The sequence below is a fragment of the Schistocerca cancellata genome, chromosome 7, assembly GCF_023864275.1.
Source record: "Schistocerca cancellata isolate TAMUIC-IGC-003103 chromosome 7, iqSchCanc2.1, whole genome shotgun sequence".
In the NCBI taxonomy this organism is placed as follows: Eukaryota; Metazoa; Arthropoda; class Insecta; order Orthoptera; family Acrididae; genus Schistocerca; species Schistocerca cancellata.
Window position 1 is genome coordinate 400,261,512 of NC_064632.1, and position 21,208 is coordinate 400,282,719.

The following is a 21,208-nucleotide window of genomic DNA, read 5'->3' on the forward strand; positions in this document are numbered from 1 at the left end:
TCCCGATACTCCATGTGCCCCGCCTCCCATCTGCGTCAACTGCGGGGAGCACCATTCACCTTGCTCGCCAGACTGCAGAATATTCCAGAAAGAGCGCAAAATCATGGAATATAAGACCCTGGACCGACTGACTTATACTGAGGCCAAACGGAAATACGACCGATTACATCCAGTGCGAATGACAACTTCCTACGCCGCTGCTACAACACCTGTGCTAGCCCCATCAGTTTCGCGCCTTCTGGCCGGATCGACGAGTGGTACAACTCCTCCTGCCCCCTTGCCAGTGGGGGGCTCTCCCCACCGGGTTGCTCCTGTGCCACCTACCTCAGGAGCAACACCATCCCCCCCATCGGGGACGTCGGTCCCCGCTTCTAAGCCGGAGAAGTGTCCAACTTCTTCGGATTCTCACGCTCGCAAGGGGTCCCTTGGGTCCCTCCCTTCCCAGGTTTCCACCGGCGGGAAGGCTGACGATCGACAGTGGCGTAAGTGCCCACAATCTGCAGGTCGAAGGGCTTCCCGATCCTCCTCAGTCCCGGAGACTGAATCGGTGAAGCCCTCCCAGCCAGTTAAACCCAAGGAGCAGCGTGAGAAATCAAAGAAGAGCAGCTCTAAGCCCAAGGAACGCGCGGTGGTAGCCACCCCATCGCAACCTTCTAGCTCTGCGTCTGGGGACGAGGTGGAGATTCTGGCGTCCGCTGAGGACCTCGATCTCGCCGGTCCCTCAGACGCCGTGAATAGCAATAGCACTAGCACGGGTGCTCAATCGGAGGCAGCAGGTGACCCAGCGGCGTAATCTGCCGTCCCAGTCCCGGCACGCCTTTCTCAGCCATGGACAAAACCATCCTCCAGTGGAACTGCAGCGGTTTCTTCCACCATCTAGCTGAGCTCCGCCATCTTATCAGCCTTCACCCTTTCCTCTGCATTGCTCTGCAGGAAACTTGGTTTCCAGCAATGCGCACCCCCGCCCTCCATGGCTATCGGGGTTATTATAAGAACCGAGCAGCTTATGAAAGGGTGTCTGGTGGCGTCTGCATCTATGTCCTTAACTCTCTTCACAGCGAGTCTGTCCCTCTACAAACAGCTTTAGAGGCTGTCGCTGTTAGGGTGTGGACGCCGCAGGCTCTTACCGTCTGCAGTCTTTACCTTCCACCGGAGGGTGATGTCGCGCAGCATGTCCTGGCTGCGCTGATAGCCCAATTGCCGCCACCTTTCTTATTACTGGGCGACTTTAACGCCCATAACCCTCTGTGGGGTGGGTCAGTGGCAACAGGTCGAGGCGCCACCGTTGAGCATTTATTGTCGCAGCTCGATCTCTCGATTTTGAATGATGGTGCCTCCACACACTTCAGTGTGGTGCATGGCACCTACTCCGCCATTGACCTTTCAATCTGTAGCCCTAGCCTCTTACCATCTGTCCACTGGAGTGTGCATGACGACCTGTGTGGTAGTGACCACTTTCCGATTTTTCTGTCACTACCACAGCGTCACTCTTCTGGGCGCCCTAGCAGATGGGCTATGAATAAGGCTGACTGGGACTTGTTCTCCTCCACTGCCGCTATTGAGCCTCTCTCAACTGATGCCATTGATGCGGTGGTTACATCGGTCACCGCCGGCATCGTCACTGCCGCCGAGTCTGCCATTCCCCGTTCTTCTGGGTCCCCTCGGTGGAGGGCTGTGCCTTGGTGGTCGCCTGAGATCGCTGAAGCGATTAAAGATCGCCGGCGGGCGCTCCAGCGTCACAAGCGACATCCCTCCATGGACCACCTTATCGCCTTCAAACGGCTGCGTGCGCGGGCCTGCCTCCTTATCCGCCAAGGCAAGAAGGAGTGCTGGGAGCGGTATGTGTCCACCATTGGACTCCATGTCACTCCATCGCAGGTCTGGGCCAAGATTCGACGGGTCTTCGGCTATCGGACCCCTGCCAGCGTCCCTGCGCTCTCACTGAATGGAGCAGTTTGTACTGACTCCGACGTCATTGCAAACCGCTTAGCAGAGCATTTTGCTATGAGTTCCACTTCTGCGAATTACCCCCAGGCCTTCCGCTCCATTAAAGAGCGGATGGAACGTCGGAGCCTTTCTTTTCGCACCAACACTTCTGAACCCTACAACGCTCCATTCAGTGAGTGGGAATTTCAGAGTGCCCTTGCCGCTTGCCCTGATACCGCTCCCGGGCCAGATCGCATCCACTGTCAGATGCTGAAACACCTTTCAGTGCACTGCAAGCGACGCCTCCTCGACCTTTACAACCGTCTCTGGGTCGAGGGTGAGTTTCCGTCGCAATGGCGGGAAAGTATTGTCATCCCCATTTTGAAACCTGGAAAGAACCCTCTGGAGGTGGACAACTACCGTCCCATTAGTCTCACCAACGTTCTTTGCAAGTTGCTTGAACGGATGGTGAGCCGGCGCTTAAATTGGGTGCTGGAGTCTCGGGGCCTTCTGGCTCCGTCTCAGGGTGGGTTCCGTAAAGGCCGCTCCACCACCGACAATCTGGTGAGCCTTGAGTCGGCCATCCGTACAGTCTTTGCCCGCCGTCAGCACCTGGTCGCTGTCTTTTTCGACATGCGGAAGGCATACGATACGACATGGCGTCATCACATCCTTTCTACGCTTCATGGATGGGGTCTTCGGGGCCCTCTGCCGATCTTTATCAGAAATTTTCTGTCGTATCGTACCTTCCGCGTGCAAGTCGCGGCCTCGTATAGTTCCTCCCTCGTCCAGGAGAACGGGGTACCCCAGGGCTCTGTCCTCAGTGTCTGCCTGTTTTTAATTGCAATAAACGGTCTCGCTGCGGCAGTAGGAAATTCTGTCTCCGCTTCCCTGTAAGCTGACGACTTCTGTCTTTACTATAGTTCTATTAGCATTGCAGCAGCTGAATGTCAGCTACAGGGCGCAATCCGCAAGGCGCAGTCTTGGGCTGTAGCGCGTGGTTTTCAGTTTTCGGCTGCCAAGACCCGCGTTATGCATTTCTGCCGGCGCCGAACGGTCCATCCTGAGCCGCGGCTTTACCTTGCCGACGAACTTCTTGCTGTGGTGGAGACCCACAGGTTTTTGGGTGTCCTTTTTGATGCCCGGTTGACTTGGCTGCCTCATATCCGGCAGCTTAAACAAGCGTGTTGGCGGCATCTCAACGCCCTGCGTTGTTTGAGCCACACCCGCTGGGGCACCGACCGATCTACCCTGTTGCGGCTCTACCAGGCGTTAATCCAGTCTCGCCTGGATTATGGGTGCCTAGCTTATGGCTCAGCATCTCCATCTGCGTTGCGGGTGCTGGACCCCATTCTCCACAGCGGGATACGCCTTGCCACTGGTGCTTTCCGCACCAGCCCTGTGGACAGCGTCCTAGTGGAGGCAGGTGTACCTCCACTGCGGTTCCGACGCCAACGTTTGCTGGCCGCTTATGCTGCCCATGTTTTTAGTTTGCCCGGGCATCCAAATTATCGTGTCCTGTTCCCGCAGTCAGTCGTCCATCTGCCAGACCGTCGGCCCCGGTCGGGTTGTCCGATCGCCATACGCATCAAGGAGCTTCTCTGCGGGCTTGGGTTTTTCCCAGTTCCACCTCCTTTCCGGGCGCCTCTGCGTACACCCCCGTGGTGTGTTCCTCGCCCTTGCCTTTGGCTCGACTTGGCACAGGGCTCGAAGGACTCGGTCCCTCCAGAGGCCTTCCGCCGCCGCTTTTATTCCATCCTGGCCACGTATCAGGGCTCTGGAATTGTTTACACCAACGGTTCGATGGTTGCTGGTCGTGTCGGGTATGCGCTAACTCTAGGGGACCATTCCGAACAACGGTCCTTGGCGGCTGGCTGCAGCGTTTACACTGCTGAGCTAGTCGCCATCTTTCGTGCCCTAGAGTATATCCGCTCCTGCTCAGGTGAGTCCTTCGTTATCTGTAGCGATTCCCTGAGCGGTTTACGACCTCTCGACCAGTGTTTTCCTCGTTCTCGTCTGGTGATGGCTATCCATGAGTCCCTGCATACTCTTGCGCGTTGTGGCCGCTCTGTGGTCTTTGTGTGGACCCCCGGTCATGTCGGTATCCCGGGCAATGAACATGTTGACCGCCTGGCGAAAGAGGCCACGAGTAAACAGTCTCTGGACGTTGGCCTCCCAGAGACTGATTTGCGGGCAGTCCTCCGCCGAAAAGTTTTTGCGCTTTGGGATGCTGAATGGCGCAATCGGATCATGCCCAATAAACTCCGTGCCATCAAGGAGACGACGACTGTGTGGCGGTCATCCCTGCGAGCCAACCGCAGGGACTCTGTCGTCCTTTGTCGGCTCCACATTGGCCACTCCCACCTGACACACAGTTATTTACTGGGCCGGGAGGACCCTCCTGTATGTCGCTGCGGGGCGGCTTTGACAGTGGCCCACATTTTGTTGGCCTGCCCCCTTTTAGCTGTGGTCAGGCAGACATTTGCGCTGCCTGATACGCTCCCTGCCCTCTTATGTGATGACCCTGGTATGGCTGACTTAGTTTTCCGTTTTATTCGGGCAGGGGGTTTTTATTATTTACTCTGAGTGTTTGTTCTGTTCTTTTGTGTTGATTCTGGCCATTGGCCTACGATTTTACGCTGAGTTTTTAATGTGTTCTCGGTGGTTGGCTTTTCCTTTTTATCTCTATGGTCAGCCAACCACTGTCACACTCTGTGTGATTTTAATTTGTTTCGTCTGATCTCTGTAGGAGTATTTCTTGTCCTGTGTCATCTGACGTCTTTCCTGTTGTTCATTTTTTTTATTCTCTTTGGGTGGTTTTACTTTTTTTGGAAAAAGGGACCGATGACCGTCGCAGTCTGGTCCCTTTAATCCCCCCCAAACCAACCAACCAACCAACTCCCTCTACTTCCTTCACTCCACTCATGCCGTGAAAATTTGTTTCACAACTTTCACTATGTTCATCCTTGGCATTGCCCTTACATCTACAATGTTTTGAGATAATAGCAACATCAATTACTTTGCAACTGTCTCCACTGGTAGCTGTCGCAACTCCATTTAGAGATTTATAACCTCTGTGTTGCCATTATCCATCTAAAGCAACAGTTAAATCTCTGCAATTCCCATTATGTCACAGCTTCCTCAACTTCTTTCTTCATTGTTGCTTGAGCAATATCTTCAGCAGAAGATCCCACCAATTCATTATAAAATCCAAACTTGTTTGGTGGTTTTGGCAAGTTCATAAATTAAATATTTTCAACATTTCACGGCCCATTCGGCAACTGTATAAATATTAATTTTAATTTTAATAACCAACAGCTTCAGTTGCAACATTTACCTAGAATCAACTAGGTTTCAGTCAGGATAACCATACCTTCTTCAGGATAAAAGTAACTACTGTTTGTCCATAGTGGACATCATCAAGATAAAACTACAAATCCATAAATTATCGTCAAACTGTAAAATCTTATCTGAAACTGCCCCGGCCCCACTTCACGACATTGATGCGGCAGCCACGAGTGCTGTACTGGAAGTTCCAGTACTGGAGTTCCAGTACAGCACTCATGGCTGCCACATTGCAGTTGCGAAGTGGAGCCAAGGCAGTTTCAGATAAGTTTTTATAGTCTGATGATAATTTATGGATTTGTAGTTTTAGCTTGACGATGTCTACTATAACCAAACAGAAGTTACTTTTATCCTGAAGAAGGTTTGGTTATCCCAACTGAAACCTAGCTAAATTCTAGGTAAACGTTGCAACTGAGGCTGTTGGTTACTAAAATTAAAATTAAGTTCATAATTCCACATAACATTGTCCCTGCAGCCCTTCCCTTGCCAATGCAACGCAAGCCATACACTAGCCTAACATTTATATCATACACCTTCTTTCCACTATTACCACTATGAGGAATACTGTTAGAATTAGAAAACTAAACTTCTACAGCACATTTGTTACACTTCAATAACATTTTACATGCCAAACCAATGTGTGAAGTTATTTTCAATTCCAGTCTTCTTTCTTTGCAAACTTGGCATAATATGTTATGTTTCAAAATATTCGAGAGCAAGGAAATTTTAATTATTTCATTCACATTACTACTGTCACTTTTACAGTTTCCAAATTTTTCTTTGCTGTCACAAAGTTTCTTGCTGGAAGAAGTTCTATCCCATTCATTTGGAGTAGTCGGCGAAGCAGTCTGAGCAGCATCTCCCTTCGAAACAACAAAAGATTTCTTCTTCCACTCATTATGCCTTTTCTTAAACACTTGATTGCTGAAATGGGGCATATTGATATCCACAAACCAAATACATAAAACAGGTATGAGCAAAATTTGTCAAATACACAAAACACAACAACACAAAGAAAACTCCACAAGTCAACACACATGGTATAGCGTTTACGTTTACCAATATGAACAGTCACTTGTCACAGAGATAAAGCCATACAATTTTGGTAAACAAAACACTGTCTAATTCCACAAAGATAACCTGCTTGCAGCCAGCGAGCAGTGCTGTCAGAGGTGACACACCAAGTTGCTACAACCGTTTACTAGGTGCGTCAACTTTGCAGTAGTACAAAACACACTTAGAATTCACCTAAAAGGGTGAAACTTGATTTGTTTTATTCAGAAAACTCCAAATAATTTTATAATGAAAAAACCAAAAAAACCTTAATTTTGTCATTTTCATCGTTCCGGCTCCTCTTTAAAGTGCCTCTGTAAGTATTTGCATTTATTTTTGAAATAAATTAAGTTCATGTGACTGCCTGTATTACATATGATCTGTTAAAACAGCAAAAACAAGTTTAATCTGTCTTCATCCTCTGTCTTCTGTTTTGTTTCTTGGTTCTTCAGTTCATCCATCTGTCCTCAACTCCTTTTCTCAAATTGACGATTAAATTTGGCGTTCAATTAACCTCTTTGTTTCCCAGAAATCTATACAGCTTCATAAGCCTTCAATTAAATTCAGGGTCAAAACAATGTAAAATATAAAATTCATTGGCTTCACAACTAATGTGTGTTAGTAGAATCAGCAAGTGCTCATTAACTGGTGTCATTATTTAAGCCCAACCCAAATAAGTGACAAAAGGAACTGCTAACCACACAAAGCATAATTGCAGTGTAAAAAATTTCTCATTTCAACTAGAAACATAATAATTGAGAAACCATGTATGTACAGTTAACTGAAAAGCATCATTTTGGCATTTAGTTACAGCTAAACTGTCACAAAATTACTCCACTAATTGTAACTTTCCCATTTCTCTTCACAAAACTTAATAACAACTCATGATATCTTATATCTATAGCTCGTGTTTTATAATTGTGACAGGAAAACTTCATATTTTTTTAGGAAACAGGCAGGTTGCATTATGGATAATGAGAAGTTTGATACTACATGAGAAAAATGGAAACATAGATAGATGTGGTACAATGGCCTGGCTGACAAAGGAAAAATGGGATAGCATAGGGAACTGATTAGTGAGACAAAATGGAAGAAAGAATACTCTTCTTCCCCCCCCCCCCCACCCCCCCCCCCCCCGCCCCCCCAAAAAAGGCATATAGGTTTATAGCAACATGGCCAGTGATCAAGGTCCAGAATGGCTGTAAGACTGTCCTACACAGCTACAGTGATGTAAAATCCCAGTCATCACAAAACTATTGTAATGATCACAGGAGATCTTAACCAATGACTAACCTAGATAATATAATAGTAAACAGCATTTCTCGTGATAACACATAGTGAAAAATGATATAAATACAAAGTGAGCTAAGTTGAGAAATTCAAATATGTACAAAATTTACTAACACATGATTAGCAACATAAGTGTCAATCATTTCTTTCTTTCTTTCCATCATACAATTGGTACTGATGCTTAAACAGTATGATTTATATGCAATAATTCCATGACAACAATATTATGAAAGGGACAGACTACTACTCACAAACAGGCACAACAAAAAGACTGCTAGACATTTAAGCTTTGTTATTATTTCATCCAGACTACCTGCTTTTTAATAATTCCATGAATGTTTCTAAAGTTATACTCATATCAGTTTGTTTTGTCAGCATAGTCAATTATAGTGGAACATCAGTTCTTGTATTGTCTACTAAACGTCATCCACAGTAGGACAGTCAGCATAACAGATTAGTGTGTAGTGATATGTCTTATTCCTTGAATGAGAGGTATCATTCCCTAAATACGTATGTCAGAGAAAAGATGTTCGTGACTGAGAGTAGTCAATAAGTGGCGAGTTCCCCATTCTTGGGAGTGGTTTTAAATTTTACATGCTGATACCAGAGCTAACAATCCAGTGACTGTAGGAAGTGGGTAGCAGTCAGAATAATCTACCTGCTGAAGTGGAGATAGGAGTTCCATGGAGTGAGCAGTGTGGATGGCAGAGCTTCAAGAAATTTAAGAATGCAAATATGTCAAAGATAATTAATGTATTGTAAAATGTAAACCTTTGTGGCTGGAATTGTCACAATTAATAAGATATTCCAGGCTTTTATGCTATGGTTGAAGGGATTTCACTTTAAAATAGAAATTAAATATAAGTTTTAAAGTGAAATTAGTGTATTGTAATTTTTGATTATCAAGTTGAATATCAGATCTACTGTGTATACAGTGCAAGAGACAGTATATAAGTTGGTAGCTGTCCTCATGTATCATATATTGAGTTGTAATTTTGAAGGTAATATAAGAAGATGGATTGAATATCACTTCTTTTTTATGTGGTGGAGTGAATGAGAACAAGAAGTTAATTTTCAGTAGCTTTATCTGCAGCCTGTGGAGGCAAAATCTCAGCCAAATTGGAGGAAGAAGTCACACGGATTCAGGGCACAGACTAGCTGTACCCTGATTAACAATACTTAACAGCAATCAAATATTCACCAAGCAATATATAAAAGGAGTGTTCAAGTGCAACTTATTTAAGTGTATGGTGCATGAGGTAAAGATAACAAATCAACACACAGCCCAAGCCAACCTGAAATATTTAAATTGTGTGTGTGTGTGTGTGTGTGTGTGTGTGTGTGTGTGTGTGTGTGTGAGGGGGTGAGGGGGGGGGGGGGGGGTTTGGGGTGGAGGTTGGGGGTTAAGGAAGCTCAGTGCTGAGGTTATCAGCACCCAGCACAAAATTAGTACAAAAAAATGTGATTAAAATCAAGAAAATGTGAGAAAAGAGATAAAAAGCAGTCTGAGATTAAATCATACTCACTCTCCCTGAACCTAACCCATAATAATCCGCACAATCACACTAGTTCACAGCTATTAAAATTGTTCAAATGTCATAAAACTATTAAATAAAATTAAGTAAAACAAGAGGAAATATAATCACTCACACAAAATGTGGATGAGTCAACCACCCTGAAAACGCATTACAAATGTCAACCCAAAACTTTAGGGGACAAGTCAGACAATTCACAGAACCTTAAAACTTGTGCCACCCTAACACTAAAAATTTTCAAGTGGTAGAGCACAGAAGTCAGTCATCGTTTTCTTTCAGGTTTTAAAAATGTCAACCCAAAATTTTAAGGAACAAGTCAGACAAGTCACAGAACCTTAAAACTTATGTCATGTTTGCTTGATCATCAGCTAAAATAGAGAGCAAATCTTTGGCAAATGGGCTGCTGCCCCTTGGTTTGAAAATAAAACATAATCAATCAAAAATGTGATGCACAATTGTCTGTACACCATGAACTCCACACAAGCAAGAGGCCTGTGCAAAGACAAGAATCATTCTGCCTGTGGGGCTGGAAGGAAATATGTCAAGGCCAAGTTGTGGTCTTCACTAGATGCTGATTATTGTCTCTCACTTCCAGCCTTGCTTCTTCCCATCAACTCATGACTCTGTATCTCAGCATGGTAATGGTACACTGAAGTACCTGCAGATCATGACACACTTCCTTGGCTGCTACATCTATCCTTTTGTTCTCTTTAAAACCCAACTGCCTAGCACCTAGCAGAAAGACACCCCCTTCCCCAATCTTTATAGGTGGAGGAGGGTATCGTGGATGTTATGAACTACGTTATCTGCTGAGTACAAGCATTGTTGAGAGTGAAGGGCACTCAAGGATTTGGAGCAGTGAAAAATTTATTACTCATAACGCATTTCATCTGCTCCAGTGCCTGCAAGATTGCTTATAATTTTGCACTGAAGACAATAAAGTCTTGAGACAGTGTTATCCTTAGGACACAGTCAGGGAAAACAACAGAGCAACCAAAGAGTCCCCCAGTTTAGACCCGTCTGCAAATACAGCTACAGAGTTGTGATGCTCAGTTAAAATGTTATAAAATAATTATTAAAAACAAATTCAGGAGTGTAATCTCTCATGTACAGCACTAAATCTAAAATTCCCATGGGCCTCTGCAGTAACCAGGGTTGCAGGCACCTGGTATTTGTGGTTGTACTTGCTCCATGACAAGTGACTCCAGCACAGCAGCACAGACTTCATGCAGATTCAGAACGGTCTTGTTGTTCATGGATGATTGGAGGAAAGGCATTCCAGAGAAGGCTGAGCAATAGTATGGTATGCTGGCAAATGGGGAGCAGTGAGGAACTTGCATACCTGATGCTCCCAGAGGAACTGTCGGGTTAGCAGCCTCTTGCAGTGTCAGTCATCAGTGGATCAAAATCTACTGCATCCACACTGAGAATGGCTAAGGAATTGCCCATCTTGAATATCCAGATCAAATGACAAATAGCTACTTGCTTCAGGATCTTTCCTACACAGCTTGTTAAGGTGACATTCTGATAACTACTGGGAATGTTCTGTCCTTTTCTGGTTTGAGTAGAAATATCAAAATTGCCTCTCTTCATGAGTTGGGAAAGGTGCCTGCTTGACATATCAAATCAAAACATGTGAAGAGGATTTGCTTTGATGCTGCTGACAAATGCTGAAGCATGCTGTACTGGATTTGGTCATGAGTGGGTGCAGTATCATGAACTGCAGATAGTGCTAAATCCAGCTCCCACATGAAGAAAGGGCAGTTATAAGATTCAGAATTGTTGGGTCTGAAGTCCAACTTGTCCCCCTCCATGGTCACATGGTAGCGACAGAATACTGGATCCTGGCTGGCTGTGGTAGTAGTTATTGTAAAATGCTTTGCCATTGTCTGGGTGATCTCTCAGGACATTGTTTGGAGACACCCATTTGAGTACTGCAGCTGTGGTAAACAATTGCATTTACCAGAAGTCCTGATAGCTTCCCATAGCTTTTTAGAACAAGTGGGACAATTGGTAGAGTCCAGGAACTCTTGCCATGACATTTTCTTGCTCTCCTTTATTAGACATTGAGCCTTAACTCTTGTGAATCAAAAGACTACAAGGTTACCTGTTGTTGGACAGCACTTACACACTCATAGAGCTGCACATCTGACCCACATTGCTGAGCGGCACTCATTGGCCCACCAAGGTACAGATTGCCTCCTAAGATGACCTGAGGACTTTGGGGCAGATAAGTCAGTGGCATGGTGGGTTTCTCTTGTGATGTGATCCACTCATTTCTGGACACTGCCTCCATGTTTAATCAAAGAAAGCTGGCTGAAAAGCATCCAGTTAGCTCTGATGACCATCCATGTTGGTGGTTTCCTTTCAAGTAATGCTCCATCTGGTAGATGGAGCAGCAGTAGGAAGTGGTCACTGGAATGTCGTTCATCAGCTGCTTATCATTGGGTGGAGTCTGTGAGAGCTGGAGATCAGAAAGAGAAGTCATTGACTGAGGACAACACAATACCAGCTGAGAAGCGAATGGTATTGCTGATGTTATGGATATTCAGTTCCTGAGACAAAACTCGACCCCTAGGACAAGTAGAATTTGAGTCCCACAATGAAATATGAGCATTGAAGTCTCCCTGTAGGAGAGTTAGGTCAGGGTAATTGTTCTATAAGGCCTGTGAGAGCCTCAGTTTCTATCACTTCCTGTGGAACTAAATATATTGAGCAGATAGTGATCTTCTTACCCACAGGAATTTCAATGGCTGCTGCTTGTAGGTCAGTGACCAAGGAGTGAGCAGAGGTGTGGTGCACATTACCAACAAACACAACAAACCCTCCCTTGGCTCTTTCCCCAGTCAGGTCACCCATGCAGTGGAGGGTATAACCACCTAGCACAAGGCCATCAATAGATTTAAAATAAGGTTTCCTGTAAACATAAGCACAGGGTGCATGTCTGTACTAGGAGTTTCAGTTCTTCCACATCAGTCCTTAACCCACTCATGTTCCACTATCATATGGTAGCCATTATCATGGTGGTTGCACTTTCACCCTGTTTCTCCACTGCACTGAGGAACATGCAGTGGATGGAGGTTCAGTCTTGGGGTGAGATTGTTGCCCTGGGCAGTCTTCATATTCCATTGACTATGAAGCAGGACCAGTAGAACTGTCAGTTTGAATAATGTAAATACAGTCTGATGGTTTACTACCTGTTTCCTCCTGCACTGGAAGAGTCCCATTTCCTTTTTTGCCTGGTAGGGCTTTGTAGAACCTACCACAACAGTAGTAGTGGAAGTGCTGGACTGTTTATCATATTCTGCCTTTGGAGGTGCCAGGAGCTCCACACTGTTGGCCGCTGTAGTTTTTTTCTGATGTTCTTGGGTGGGGAAGAGAGGGGAGGGCTTTAGGTTCAGAAATAACTGTTCTGTGCACTGACAAAAACAGGCAGTAGTGCTGACACTAGCAACCTCCATTTGTATGGAGGCTTCATCTGGCAGAATAGCCTTTTATAAGAGCTAAATCATAAGCGGTAGTTAATGTAGGGAGCTGCATGGTGTTACAGATCTTTTTGGTCTTGCCATACAGGATGCACTTTGTTGTTTTAAGATCCTGTATCTCCCTTTCTTAAAGGTAGATACACAAGTTTCTGCTCCAGACAGGGTAGTCCCCAGAGCAATTTACACACTTCAAAGGAGATGAGAAAATGACACCTTCACGGGTGGCCATACCACATTTGTAACAAGTGGCTTTTCTGTTACATCTTAAAATGATGTGCCCAAAGCACTGGCACCTAAAATAGCACATTGGGTTGGGAACATAGTGCTGCATGATAAAGCAAAGGACACCTGCCATTATATAATCTGGGAGTTTCACACTATTGACGGTAAGAATAAGTCTGATTTTACTAGATCCTCATCCACCATTATGATGATATTTTGCACATCAACAATACCTTCTGGAGACCACTCATCTTTCAACTCTTCTTTCAACACGATACAACACCTTTGCTGTAGTTCAAGGTGTTGTGTAGCTCCTTTTCAGTGGCATATTCTCTAAGGCATTTAGCTTTCTGGAGTTTCATCACTTTTTGGGAACCCGCAGTTTCAGACAAGAGTGTTCCATTGCACAGTTTCTTGACAGGTTCTGAACTGCTGGCAATGCCGTTCAACCTTTTCAAATATAGAAAGGTGACACTTTCTCAAAAACTGCTCACTCTCATTTTAACTATAAAAAACATATTCCGATCAGCAGCATGCATTCTGCTAAAAAATAAAAAAAATTTAAAAAAGAAATGAAATACTATGAATAATCCCTGAGCCATGAGGACTTCCTACATGAGCCCTCATGTTAGATTGGAAGTTGATATCCACCAGTGGTACACCCATTCTGCTGGTAGTTGAGTTTCTGTTTGAGTGTTTCATCTTGGTCCCTTGAGCAGCTATGGAAATAAATGTTCACCCAGACAGAAACCTGCTTGCCTGAGTAAGTCTTATACAACTGAGGTGTGGTAGATTCTGCACAGATTTCCTGATAAAAACTGTTCTGCCTCAACAGTCACCCACCTCATCAGTACACAGCCCACCTTGAGATTGAGGTATTTTTTACAGAGGTTTTGACCATTGCCATGATGTGGGCAGCTAAACCAAGATCCTCAGTCCTTGTGACACACAACATTCCTCTGCAGTGCCACACAGTGTTCACTGAAGAATGCCCAGAGCTTATGGTAACAGAGGGTTGGTGGTGCTTACCAATCTGCAGCTCAGGAAACCTGGGGTCTTCAAGCCCATATCCAGCAAATGACTGCTGAGGTGCCTTAGGTGCTGACCAGGAGGCACATTTGGCTTTTTGAATGCCATGGATGAGTGAGCAGTAACCCTCTGTATAACAGTGAAAATTTCATAGTGGAAAATATATTGCAGACAAAAGCATTAAATGAACAAAACATTACAAAGAAATAATTCATAAATAGTCATTCAAAAAATCATTAATTATTATTACTCATAGTGTACTCTCAATTGCACCATGAACCATATCATAGAAAGATTCAAAAGTTCAAATTACATTAACACATTGAAACAATGCTACTACTTGATTTTCACAAATATGCTCCACTAATTTTCTCAAAAATAGCCATTGGTTGAATATAGTGAATTTAAATTACTTAATCTCTGTGCATTTATACTGTATTAATCACTAAAAGCAATAATACAACATAAATCGTGTTTGAGTGCCAACTGGCAGAAAATAGGTAGCATCAACAGCTTTGGCAGGATAGAAGAGAAAGAAGAAGGCAGCACAGAAAACAAACATGGAAATAGTGCTACAACAGCTCAAGGCCCTCAGCATGTCATGCATATAACATACAAACTTTTTGTGTCCCTCTGAAGATTTACATAAAATAAACCCTCAGAATTAAAGCAAATTTAACTGACAAATAATCTCTAAGCAAACACAGAATAGTTCAGTTCAAATCCTTACAAAAATATGAAATATAGGATAGTTTTCCTAATGTCACATCATCATAATGCAAAATATTCCCTAGGTTAAAATTGTACACAGTAAAATCAGTAAGCCAACCAGAATAATATCAGCATAATCCCTTGGACTAACCACTACATAACATAATCAGTAAGTTATTAAGCATAATTGTACATATTTTTTCACCATAAAATTAAGAAGTACAAAAGGATTAAATATTTGTAGTACAATATCAATCCTACCACAAAGTACAAGCATTAAATGATCAAAACATACAATTGAAGTAAAACATCAAATCATCACTAGAAAATTCTAGTCCTCAGCCTTTGTACTATGGCTAAATCCTAGCATAAAATAGACAAAAGCATAAAATAATGATCAAACAATCCTGGCACTGCATAAATCGTAACATAAACCTCAACATAGCAAAAATTAAGGTTGATCCTGTCTAATAAGTCTTTCATGTCATATGTAGACAAATTTGAGTATGTAACTTTTGTTTCTCTGTGATACATTAATCAGTCTGGTGGTTTTTTGACTTTCTTAATTAACACAATCTGTGGTACTTTTTCCATCACATCCTCATAACTAAATATAATTCTACGTTTACATTTTGCAGATAATATACTTTCAAATTAAAATTGTGTAACTTTTCAGCAGCAACAGACATGGTTCTTCCCCCACATACTATTGCTACTTTATTTTGTTAATGAAAGTTTAAAACAACAAATTCTTGTATCAGAATCAAACACATCACACAAGTGAATACTATTTGCTATGCTACAACAAAATTGTTTCTGATGTGATTCTTCAATTTCTCCAGGTGTATTTCATGATGAAATAAATCTCAGGTGAACAGCCTGGTGTGAGTGTACAAAGCACACAATATTTCAGCAATCGACGTTGCTGCAATCATCAGGTGTGCTGATTTACTGCCAAGGAATGGCAGGCAAGAGGTATATATCAGATCCCCCTCCCCCTCCCTCATGCACTCCCTCTGCCGTCTGCACTGTGGGCACTCTCTCGGCCATCCAAGCCGGGGTTCAGCACCCGGTTTGTGGCCCAGTGTCTGGGTGTTCCCTTGTAGGTCTGTGCCCAGGGAGATTTGCCACCAGCGTTTCAGAGGTTCCTCTCCCTGCCCTCGAAGTCAGTACATTCTTATCTTCACCTTAATTTGGGTAATAGCTGGTTCCCAAGCTTGGTTAAGGGAATAGCCGCTGCCACAATTCAGTGCAGGTTTTCTTACTCTGACCTCTACAGCTTCTTTTATGATACAGTCTGAATATTTCAAAGTCTGTGTTAGGACCTTGGTCTTGTCAAATACCATGTTGTGAAGTTCTGACAGGCAATGCTCGGCGACTGCAGACTTATTAGGCTGTTACAATTTCGTGTGCTGTTGGTGTTCGTGGCATTGTTCCTCAATGGTGCGAACTGTCTGACCTATGTATTCCTTACCGCATTGGCATGGTATTTTGTAAACCCCAGATTTACATAAAGCCAGGTCATCCCTAACACTGCCAAGAAGTACTCTGGTTTTAGTTGGAGAGCAGAAGATGGTTTTTATTTCATCATGAAATACACCTGGAGAAATTGAAGAAACACATCACGTACGTCTAAGGGGAGGAGATGCATCACAGTATGAAAAGATTCGAGAAGCTGTGTCATCAAAGAAGTTGGCTACTGAGCTCATTTGCTTTTCTCATGAGGTGCTGAGAAGAGCATGTGGTACCAAATTTTGCTTAGGTAAAGCACCACATCGACTCAGCAGCATCCAAAAAAATCAAGAAATGTGCCAGCATAGGTTTGGTACGAGTGAGAGTTCGCTACACTCGGTGGTGTCTGGACACTACCAATAAAGAACTCATGCAGCTACATCTACAACTCTCCAACCACTTCAACTCCTGCACCTGGGATTGGGTTGATTGTGTCACATGGGCCACAGTGGACTGTGCCCAAAAGAAGTGCACCAAACAACAGACATCCAGTTTCGAACTATATTAGAGAAACGGCCCTCTGAAGATAGGGGGAAGACCATTATCTATCTAACAAACATAGAACTGGATAACAACATGATCTCAGTTCTCAAGAAAGGATTGAACTTTGCTCTGACACCTAAAGATGCACCCATCGCTGACATCATTAGTGCAGGTGAACAGACAGCGACTCAACTCCCACCTGAGGCAGCAGAGAGATGCGCCGCGAAACCTGCAGAGCCATAACTAGAATTAGACCTATGAAACCAATTATTTCCAAAAAAGAGAGGGTGGCCATCCAGAAGCTAAGAGATGATGCAGACATAGTGGTCCTACCGGCAGACAAGGGTAACGCTACGGTAACCTTGTCCCACCAGGATTACACCAGGTAGATGTGGGACCTGCTAGATGACACCGCATATCACAAGATTGACACCAGTCCTACCAAGAGGGTTAAAGGGAAACTTTGGAGCTTCTCAAAGATTCTGGCTTCCCTGAAGAGGTCACAAAGAAGTTACAACCCAGGGCCCCTGTTCCTCCAAGGCTGTACGGCTTACCAAAAGTCCAAGAGGAACATGTCCCTTTGCATCCTATTGTCAGCAATATTGGTGCCCCAACATATCCTCTTGCCAAGTACCTCAAGGAGCTGCTCAGTCCTCACATGGGGACATGCCCACGCCATATCCGTAACTCTTCGGATTTATTTGGATGCATCAACCACCTCACGATCAAGGAATCTGACATGCTTGTGAGCTTCGACGTGGTTTCCCTGTTTACTAGGGTTCTGTTACCTGAATCTCTGGAACTCATCAGCCAGAAATTTGTTGACAAAACCACCAATCTGTTCAGACATGTTTTAATGTCAACATACTTTCTATTTGATAGTGACTACTACGAGCAAACCAAAGGTGTTGCTGTGGGGAGTCCTCTCTCTCCCATCATCGCTAACATGTACATGGAACATTTTAAGGAAGAAGCCTTGGAGTCAGTGCATCTGAAACCTACCTGTTTCTTCAGATATGTGGATGACACATTTGTTATTTGGTCACATTGAAGAGACAAGCTGACAGAATTTCTCGCACATCTCAACTCAAGGTATAAGAATATCAAGTTCACCATGGAGGTAGAATCAGATAGGATGCTCCCCTTCTTGGGTGTTCTCATCAAAAGACAAGATGATGGCAGGTTGGGGCACAGCATGTATAGAAAGAAAAGTCTCACTGACGTATACTTACATGCGGATAGCTGCCACCACCCTGCTCAGAAGAACGGCATGCTAAAAACTCTTATACACAGACCTCGCACCCTCTCGATGAGGACAGTCTCCAACAAGAATTGGCCCAACTGAAGTCCATGTTTCTGAGGAATGGTTATAAGGAAAGGCAAATCTGGGATGCTCTACATCTGACACTCGCAACACAACTGGCAGAAACTAATGAAGGACCTAAGGAAAACACAACAATGGCATTCATTCCATTTTGTGGGACCCTATTGGGAAAAGTTGGATGCATTTTACGCAAATATCAAGTAAAAACTGTCTTCTGCACTCCAACTAAAACCAGAGCACTTCTTGACAGTGTTAAGGATGACCTTAGTTTACATAAATCAGGGGTTTACAAAATACTGTGCCAATGTGGTAAGGAGTTGGACAGTTCACACCATTGAAGACTGATGCTGTGAACACCAATGGCACACAAGAGTGCAGCAGCCTAATAAGTCTGCAATCGACAAGCATTGCCTGTCAGAACTTCACAGCATGGATTATGAGAAGACCAAGGTCCTGACACAAATTTCGAAATATTGGTACTGTATCATCAAAGACGCTATAGAGATCAGAGTAAGAAAACCTGAACTGAATTGTGGCAGTGGCTATTCCCTTAACCAAGCTTGGGAACCAGTCATTACCCAGATTAAGATGAAGATAGAAATATCACAGAATGTACTGACTTCAAAGGCAGGGGGTGGAACCTCTGAAACACAGCCAGCAAACCTCCCTGGGCGCGGACCTACAAGGGGACACCCAGACGCTGGGCAACAAGCCGGGTGTCAAAAACTGGCATGGACAGCAGAGAGAGCGCCCACGGCCTGGACAGCAGAGGGAGTGCCCGAGGGAGGGGGAGGGGGACTCTGATATACAGGGTGTTTCAAAATGAATATACAAGTTTTAAGGCTTGGTAGCACATATTACATTCACCTTACAATTATAAATGCTACACCAAATGAAACAGAAACACAAACAATTTTTCTGAACACTGGTCACATATCGAGTCGATAGGCGAGTTTTTCCGAAACCTTGATCAATGTGTCAGGGGTAACTGTTGCAATAACACTGTTTCTGAACTCGGATAGATCAGATGGTATCAGAGGCACATACACACGATCAAATCAAATCGTGTGTGAACGTAGAGGTCATGCATAAAATGCTGTGTCAACCAGCCCCTTGTACTCAATCCACTGGTCGCATACAACATCATTTAACCAGTCGCGTACTCAGTTATGCCAGTGAGGCGGCACACCATCTTGCTCCCAAATCAAGATGTTTTGTTCAGCTTCTTCCCATTGAGGCATGGGCCATAGCTGTAGCACATCAAAACAAGAAACATCAGTTACAGTTGATTCACCAAAAAATAAAGGCCCATAAACTTTCCGTGAGGATATTTCTTGGGGCTAAGCGTGAAAGAGTCGCACTCGTTCAACACGTTTTTCAGTCACTATTTGTCATTCCATATGCACAGGTATAGAAACAAAACTGTTTGAGTTGCTCTTTCATTTGGTGTATTATTTACAATTGTAAGTTGAACGTAATAAGTGCTACAATGCCTTAAAACCGGTATTTTCATTTTGAAACATCCTGTATAGCTCATGCCTGCCATCCCTTGGCAATACATCAGCACACCTGATGATGGCAGCAAGGTCAATTGCCAAAATATTGTGTCCTTTGTACACTCACACCAGACTGATCACCTGAGATTTATTTTGCCGAATTGTTTCTGGTTATTTTTAAACTTATTACAGAATTTGTTCTGATATTTTTTACCATCAGTCAATCAGTAGTTGTTAAAGAATTTGAATAATATTTCCACAGTAGATTCATTTTTACAAAATTTGAATAGTCTTTCCCACACAAATTCTCACACACCATGCACTTACTACTGATAATTCAACTACTTTTGACAACTCAAATACAACACTTTTACTTTCCTGAGATAAATACTCACCTTACAAAACAATAGAATATTTTATCTCATCTTTGGCATCATCTACTCCATTGAAAACATTGATCTCTGCACAATCATTACATGAAATAATTGCATTATCATCAGTATTTGTTGTATTCGGTACATCAGGGTTTTCAACATTAATCATAGTATTTTTCTTGAGTTCTAAACCAACTTCTACCCCAGAATTTAATTGTTTATACCTTTATTTGGCAGCAAATTTCAATTCATAAATTTCTAACCGAACCTTTGCAAGCTTAAATTCGCTACTTATTTCATTTTTAATATCAACAGTTTTATTACCCAGTCCATCTATGTTATTACCCATTTTGTCAACTTTTATCAGCCAGTCTATCTACATTATTACATATTTTTGTTATGATATTATCCCTTTCTTGTAATTTGCTACTCAAAGTGTCTATGAATCCACTGAATTATTGTAGTGTGTTGTTATTACTTTCTTCCAGCAATTTTCTCATTTCTCTTGAGAGTATTTTGATGTCCTTTTGAGTCAGTTCATGATATCCATCCCCATTGTTTTTGTCCCAGTTCAGAATTTTTTAAATGGATTTCAAAGGATTATGAGGCCAAAATTTCAAAAAATTTCTTGACACTCTGTGTTTCTTAAACATCCTTCTAAAAATGGTTGCCTGGTTCAGCTCTTCTGAATCAGCCAACCAAAACACTGTTCTCCTACCTGCTAGTGGTTTTATGAAATGAATCATAATTTTATATTAGCATGTCAGTTCCCTCAAATTTGTAATTTCAAAATCAGTGTTCATCTAACAACAGAACTTACAAGAATGTTTAACATTAAGTTAGACAGAAAATATCTTCTCATCAAAAATGAATAGGATTTCTCTCTATCTATATTTTCTCTAGTCAAATTATTAATGTTTTAAATTCATTGATCATATTTTAGTCATTCCATAAAACATTTATTTTTGTGTATCTGTCACTAATGGCTTGTAAGTATCTAATGGAAGATTAGAACACTGCCAACAGAAAAATAATTGTTGTTACTTTTATGCACCATTATTGACAGCAAAAAATTGAAAAGACTTTTGTTTGAAAATCAGAGTAATTCTGTCAAAAGGACCTGTTAGCATGATGGTTATACTAAGATATCAGGAACTTTCAATAACATTACCAGTGCTAATGCAATGAAGACATGGCACAGGAAACTTTTATAGCTAATTTTGACAAAGCACAACTAAGTGACACAAAATCAGATATTTTATGATTATATCTCAAATTACTTATAGAATATTGGAAGTCAGTTTGTTAATACTCGACAACACTTTGTTTTAAATATCATCTGTTCAAGAGCATGTCCAAATCATGTTTTTATTGGCTGGAATACAAACCATGGAACTATATATTTGTGTTTTTGCAATTCACA

General features: G+C 43.0%; 1 protein-coding gene across 1 annotated transcript in view; it reads left to right on the forward strand.

The window, feature by feature from the left end:
• LOC126092792 (neural-cadherin-like) overlaps positions 1 to 21,208 on the forward strand; it is a 329,734-nt gene that overhangs the window by 217,582 nt on the left and 90,944 nt on the right. The window lies entirely within an intron of this gene.